Below are 7,406 nucleotides of genomic sequence, written 5' to 3'. Positions count from 1 at the left end.
GGGAGGGACAAGGCGGAGAGCGAGTTCCTCGACCCGCAGAGGGAAAGGGACTGGGAGGGGATAAAGGGTGCTAGGGACTGGGCGGGGGCAGGGGGAGGGGGTTTCCGGCCAGAGGCGGGGGCGAGGGACGTGGGCGGGGCCGGAGGGCGGGGCCGGGGTGGGGCAGGACCGAGCGAGCCCCCGAGGCGCTGGCTGCTTGTACCTTTGAGGTCTCCTGACCCGAGTGGGCTGGGGTTGCCAGACTAAGCCAAGCCGCCCTGGACGGCCCAGAGATGGGGGTACCAAGAGGCTCCTTTTCTTTCCTCCCCGAAGCCAGGGCAGTGGCGACGACCTGGTCCTCTTCTCCCTGGAACCTCCTGGCCGGGCGGGGCTTGGAGCTCTAACCCGTCCGGAGACTAGTACAACGGGAAGACCTGGGGCTGGGAGTCTGGATTCCGGGGTCTCTTTGGGGGAAGGAGTCTGCCCCGGGCTCTCAGGGGTCCCCAGATGCAGTGTTCTCCTGGCCTCTCTGGTTCCTATATCTCAGGGCCACCTCCCGCTCCCCATCCCCCATCCAGCGGTGATCTAGCAGCCTTGACAACCTTGCTGGGGAGTGAAGTGTAGGGACTAGCAGAAAATGGTGTTAGTTACACCTTGTGCCTTCATTTTACACTTAGAGAGACAGAGGCCCAGAGAGAAAATAACTGCTACATCCCAGCCCCAGCGCTGTCCCCCCTCCAACTCTTCCCCCTTAGCTCTCTGGGTCAACCCTGCCCCATACCTCAGCAGGAAGAATTAAGTGCGTGTGGGATCAATGGTGACCTCCTTCTGCTCTGGCTGCCATAGCAGCAGCTGTACCAGTTGAGGGAGCGCCCCTTTCACTGCCTTCTGCTGGCCCTCAGGCTCCCAAGCCACTTCCAGCTCTGCAAGGAAAAGGGCAGCCTGGGACCCCAGGGCCAAGGGGGAAGAAGATGGGGGTGAACTTTTTCCTCATGCCTGGGCCTGGGTTCCTTTATCTAAAGGGAGGAAGAAAATCCAGCCTGAGGATCTGAGAAAGTCAGTGTATGTGGCAACCTCTTGCAGCCAACACATGGTTTTATTCTCTCAGTCTGCAGAACTGTGCAGCCGTTGCACCCTGTGCCTGAGGACTCAGAAGGTCCTGTATCTGGAAACTCAGATTCTACCTGCAGACCAGAGACCCTGGGGAATTCATGTTGTTGCACAAAAGCAGCTCATGGTGGGGATGAGAGTGAGGTCGTTTTGATACCTAGCCAGCTCTGTCACTTTTGGGAGTGAGCCACTGATAACCACCTTGGCCTCAGTTTCCTCATCCAGCCCATGCTGGCCCTCTGGTTGTTGCCTCTACACCACATGCATTCATTCAACACAAATATTTTATTTGCCTTGATTGTTTGTCAGGCCCTACACTGATAACTGGAAGATAATGGCAGGACCCAGGGTCCCTGTCCTCTATGAGGAAAGAAAGGCATGTAAACAGATGAGAAAACCATGTGTTAAATGTGAGGGTAAATGTGCAGAGGAAGGGTACCAAAACCAGGACAAAGGGGCAGGACTGGCATTCTAGGCAGAGGGGCAGTGTGAGCAATGGCATAGAGGCATGAAACAGTATAGTGTATGTGTGTAGGGAGGCCAGGCTGGAGAAGCAGACAGAGCTCAGTGTAGAGAGGACCTTGAAGGCCGTGTGGAAGAGACTACATTTTAACCTCAGGGCAATGGGAAGTCATTGAAAGTTTTGGGCTGTGGAAGTGATGAAGTCTGTTTTGCATGTGCACCTAACACATGGAGTCTGTTTTGCATAAGGCATTTAATCCACAAAGCTTATTGAGTGCCTCTTAAGTGGGGTGCTTTCCAATACTTCATCCTGGCATTTATCTATTTACTCAAAAGAATTTAAGGAGCCTCTATTATCTGCTCACTGTACTAAACTCTTCACATGTATCTCATTTAATCCTCACAAAAGTAGGTACGCATCCATGAAATAGATATGATTGTTATCCTCATTTTACAGATGAAGAATCCGAGGCTTGGACCTGTTTAAGGTCCCCACTTGACTGGTAAGTGGTGGCGCAAGGATTCAAACCTTGCCTGACTCCAGAGTCCATGCTCTCTACTAAATAACCGGTTTTGGAACCATTGTGTGACCAGGCCACACAGATCCAGGCCCTGCTTGCAGAGCTGAGGAACAGTAGGAGTAGTTGTAAGTTCTCTAGGAGAAATAGACAGGGTAATAAAATAGTAACTGGGAAGCCCATTTTAGATATGGTGTGTGTGGTGGGGGAAAACTTTTCTGCAGAGTGGATACTTCAGCTGAGCCCTGAAAGATGAAAAAAAAAAGAGAGCCACAAAAAGAGGCAGCGTGGAAGGGAGAAAGTATTTCATGCAGAGGAAAGAGCAAGGGCAAAGACCTTGGCATTGGAAAGGGCTTTGGTGTTCAAGTAACACCAAGGAGGCCAGTGTGACAGAAGCATAGTGAGTCAGGGAGAAAGTGGGAGACTTGAGGTCACAGTGAAAGGAAGGGAGGGAGTTGGCCTCAGGCTATGGTAAGGACTGAGGGTTTTATTCTAGGAGGAATAGCCTAAGGAGGCACTGAAGGTTTTTAACTAGAGCAGTAGCAAAATCGGATTTATATGTTTGAAAAGATCCCACCTGCTGCTGTTTGGAAAACGATGTGAGATTAGGAGACTACTGCTATAATCTAGGGGAGAGGTGACAGGCTGCTAGCTCTAGGGTGTGGGGTAGGGGTGGAGAGAAGTAAATAGATGCAAAATACATTTTGGAAGCAGAAACAACAGGTTTCCATGGTAGATTGGATGTGGTAGGGGAAGAAGGAATCAAGGATATGGTGTAGGTTTTTAAGTTGAGCCAAAAATAGTGGTGCCATTTACTGAAATGATGAAGACAGGAGAAAAACAGGTTTATATGGTATTGGAGAAGAAAATTAAAAGTTCTATTTTGGAAAAAGTCAGTTTGACATGCCTGCTAGGCATCTGTGTGGAGATATTAGGAGGGCAAATGGAGCTAGAGTCTGCAGTTCAGGGGAGACGGACACGCTGGAGATATAATTTTGGGAATCAGCATGTAGCTGATAATTAAACCATGGGACTCGAAAAGATAGACAGAAAGAAAAAAAAAGATAAAGCCCTCCTACACTGAGAGATCTGGTTGAGGAAAAAGGGTTAGCAAAGGAGACCTACGAGGAGCAGCCAAAATGTAGGAAGAAACGAGCGGAGTGTGTTGTGGAAGTTCAGAGAAGAGAGGATTTCAAGGAGGGAGGATCACCTGTACCAGAGGTTCAATAAAATGAGTGACCGCTACGCAGTGGTGAAGCAATGCGAGGTGAAGTCGTGCTCTGGAAGCTGGAAGACCGTGAAACACCCTTTCAGCTCCTCTACAAGGCTGTCCTTCTAAGCTTAGGGCTGTAAAGGAGGGCGGGCAAAAGCTTGGAGAAATAGGACCTTAAGGTGGAGGGGAGGGGCTCTTTTAAGTATCAAATGAGATAACGCGGAAAATTCACTTTGTAAACCGCCCAGTCCTGTGCTGATGTCGTATTAATGAGCCGGGAACTGGACTGAGACCACCAGTGAGAAAGAGCAGATAAAACGTATGGAAAGAGTTCTCGAGGAGGAAATTGCATAATGAAGAAAACCCGTTCCTCCAGAGAGCTTGCGTCAAAACCAGGCTTTGGGTTAGGCGAGGAGATCGCAGAGCAGTGTTGCCCTTCACTCGGAATTGACCCCGCGGCGGCAGCAGCGAGCAAGAGCACCGAGCGGATGCGAAGACTGCCCAAAGCCCAGACGGAGGAAGTCCAGCCCCAGGAGTGAGAAGCCCCTCTGGCTCCGCCTCTCTCCTCCACCGGCCAATCAGGATCCAGCTGCCGGGCCGGCAGCGCTGGGGCGGGGAGGAGGGCGGAGCCTGAGGACTGTTAATCCACTAGGAGGCAGTATCTAACTATTCCTTCGATTCCTTTACTTACAGGGACTCGCTGTTGTTCGTACAAAAACCTGGGTGGGCATACAGCCACTTTGGAGAAAGCTCTGGTAGCTTCATATATAACTAAATATAAACCTACTCTATGACCCAGCAATTTCTCACCTAGGTATTTATTCAAAAGAAATTAAAGCATAAATCCACAGAAAGCCTAGATATCCATCAACAGGAACATGGATAAACTGTAGTATACGCATACAATGGAATACTACTCAGCAATAAAAAGCAACCAACCCACTGATACACGTAGCAACATGGATGAATCTCAAAATCATTATGCTGAGTGAAAGAAGCTGGTTCACACAAGAATATTGTATAATTCCATTTATAAGAACTTCTAGAATAAGCTAAAATCAATGGTGAAAACAAAATCAGAACAGGGGTTGCCTGAGGATTGAAGGTAGGGATTGACTGGAAAGGGGCATGAGGAACTTTCTAGGTGATGTTAATGTTCCTAGAACTTTGTGCAATGAAGGAAATGTCCTATATCTGTGTGGTCCAATAGGGTAGCCAGTAGCCACATGTGACTACTGAATACGAAGTGTGGCCAGTGCGACTGAAAAATTGAATTTTTATTTTAACTTTAATTACTTTAAATTTAAAATTAGCCCCATGTGGCTAGTGACTACCCTATTGGACAGTGCAGTTCTATATCCTCATAAGGGTTTGGGCTGCATAGGTATACACATTTGTCAAAACTCCTCTAACGATAAGTGTAAGGTTTGTGCATTTCACTATATGTAAAGTTTACATTAAAAAGATAAGCATATGGGCCAGCCCGGTGGCTTAGCGGTTAAGTGCTTGTGCTCTGCTACTGGCGGCCTGGGGTTCGGATCCCGGGCACGCTCCGACGCACCGCTTCTCCGGCCATGCTGAGGCCGCGTCCCACATACAGCAACTAGAAGGATGTGCAGCTATGACATACAACTATCTACTGGGGCTTTGGGGGAAAAATAAATAAATAAAATTAAAAAAAAAGGGTAAGCATAAACTCTAGTTAATGCTATGTATTTTGAAGTGTTTAGAAGTGCAACGTACTGTTGTTTGCAACTTTGAAATGCATAACAAAAAGATGGGTTGATGAATAGAGGGATGGATAGATGGTTAGATGTGATAAAACAAATACAGCAAAATATTTATTGTAGAATCTTGGTGGTAGGTATATGGGTGTTCACTGTAAAATTCTTTCAACCTTTCTGTATATGTTGGAATATTTTCAGAATAAAATGTTGAGGGTACTAGGGGCTGAGAGGAGAGAGGAATGGGGAATTGTTGTCTAATGGGTACAAAGTTTCTGTTTGGGATGATGAAAATTTTCTGGAAATATAGTGGTGGTGGTGGTTATACAACATTTGAATGTACTTAATGGCAATGAATTGTACACTTAAAATTTACCATTTTGACTATTTTTATGTTATGTGTATTTTACAATTTAAAAATTTTGAAAACCAAAAGAAAAAAAATGTTGGGGGAAAATCTATGTGGAAGTCTCTGTGCCTTCTCTAGAGGCAGTCTGGGGTACTGCACAGAGAGAAGGGGCAGGGAACAGGATGTGTGAGTGTGCTAGCCCCACTTGGAGCAGAGGATAGTGGGAAGAGAGAATACAAGCTTTGGAAACACACAGACCTGGGTTCATAATCCTAGCTCTTGCACTTTCTAGCTGTATGACTGTATTTGTTTCTTATTGCTATTGCTGCTGTAACAAATTACCACAAATTTGGTGGCTTAAAACAACACAAATTTATTATCTTGCAGTTCTGGAGGTCTGAAATGCGTCTTACTGGGCTAAAATCAAGAACTGCGTTCCTTCAAGAACTGTGTTCCTTCTGGAGACTCTAGGGAGGCAACCCACTTCCTTGCCTTTTCCAGCTTCTAGAAGCCTTCTGTATTCTTTGGCTTGGCTTGTGACCCTTCTCTCCATCTTTAAAGGCAGCAGTAACATCTTTAAATCTCTCTCTCTCTCAGACACACACACACACACACACCCCCCTCTTCGCTTTCTTCATCACATCTCCCTCTCTGAATCTCTTGCCTCCATCTTGCCCTTATAAGAACCCTTATGATTCCATTGGGCCCACCCAGACAATCCAGGATAATCTCCGCATCTCAAGATCCTTAATTTATCACACCTGCAAAGTCCCTTTTGCCATGTAAGGTAACATATTCATAAGTTTCTGGGGATTAGGACGTGGACATCTTAGGGAGGGCATTTTTCTGCCTACCACAGTGACTTCGAAATTTTTCCTTAATGTAATGACCAAGCCACTAGTACTCATATGTCAAGACAACACTGAAGAGGAAAATTCTTCTCATGATTTTTTCCTAACAGTTTTATTGAGATATAATTCACAAACCATACAATTTACCCATTTAAAGCAAACAATTCAATGTTTTTTAGTATAGTCACAGAGTTGTGCAATCATCACATTTTCATCTTTCTCCCATTATTATGTATGAGGAAACAAAGGCTTGAGACATTAAGGAAACTTGCTAGGTAACATCTAACCGACTGGGCTGGGGCATTGCAGTGGCTGTGAGGAGCTGAGAGTCCAGGCTTGGACTACCCTCATGAAGACCAGTCACCTGTGAACAGTGTGGCGTAGGAGTGAAACACACAGGGGCTTAGGCCGGTTAGACTTGGCTTCAAGGCTTTGTTGTGCTATCTACAAACTACCAAAGTTTTACCTTTGGTAAAACCTCGTGGAGCCTTGGTTTCCTCACTGGCAATATGAAGGCAATTCAGTAAATAAGGGGGCTAGACTCACCTGTAAGATCCCTTCCAGCTAGGTAATTCCAAGCTTCAATGAGGGAAAAAAAGACAACCAAAAAATAAATTCCCCAAGCATCCAGTGCAACAAGAGAGAGAATTCCCTGAAGACAAGGGTTCACACCCTTCTTTTGCACTCTCAGCCGGGTGGGAAAGACAAATGCGTAAAATGACCCTTACGAAGGCAGAGAAAGGTGGAAAGAGTTGGGGGGCGGGGGCGGGGGCAGCGGAAACGGCAGGCCTTGGGTGGTCTGCCCAGGAGTAGGCAATGATCCTCCGGGTGGGAGGGATCAGAGGTAGCTCTTCTCCTAGGCCAAGTTCAGCCGCTCTGTGAAGGCTAGAGGGGAGAGGGAGCGTGTTGGAGGAATGGCTATGAAAATAAATCTTCAGAGCCGCGTTGGGTGACGCGACACCACGCGCGATCAGTTGCAGCCCTCTGCCCTCTTGCACCGCATCCACTCTTCCATGCGACTTGGTATGCTCGGCCTCCACCGTAAGCCTCCTTCCCCCGGCGTGCGATTGGTACAGCCCAAGCTCGCGGAGCAGGAACCCAACGAAAGACACGCCCATTGTCACGCCCCTACCTCTGATTGGCTGGGGAATTTAAAGATCCAGCCCGTGATAGGGTGATTCTCTACTCCTAGTATTTGAA

General features: G+C 47.3%; 1 long non-coding RNA gene across 2 annotated transcripts; it reads right to left on the bottom strand.

The window, feature by feature from the left end:
* Positions 1 to 197: 197 nt before the first annotated feature.
* Positions 198 to 6,997, bottom strand: LOC131406184 (uncharacterized). Of its 2 annotated transcripts, none has more exons than XR_009220081.1 (3): positions 6,753 to 6,997; positions 761 to 921; positions 198 to 395 (listed from the first exon to the last, which is right to left on the bottom strand). It is a non-coding gene; the product is annotated as an uncharacterized LOC131406184 (long non-coding RNA). The 2 variants fall into 2 exon arrangements; XR_009220082.1 differs by having other exon boundaries at positions 761 to 902.
* Positions 6,998 to 7,406: the final 409 nt, after the last annotated feature.

This window comes from Diceros bicornis, chromosome 5 (assembly GCF_020826845.1).
Source record: "Diceros bicornis minor isolate mBicDic1 chromosome 5, mDicBic1.mat.cur, whole genome shotgun sequence".
Lineage (NCBI taxonomy): Eukaryota > Metazoa > Chordata > Mammalia > Perissodactyla > Rhinocerotidae > Diceros > Diceros bicornis.
The sequence above is the reverse complement of the archived record's forward strand: the minus strand, read 5'-3'. Positions and strand labels throughout refer to the sequence as shown.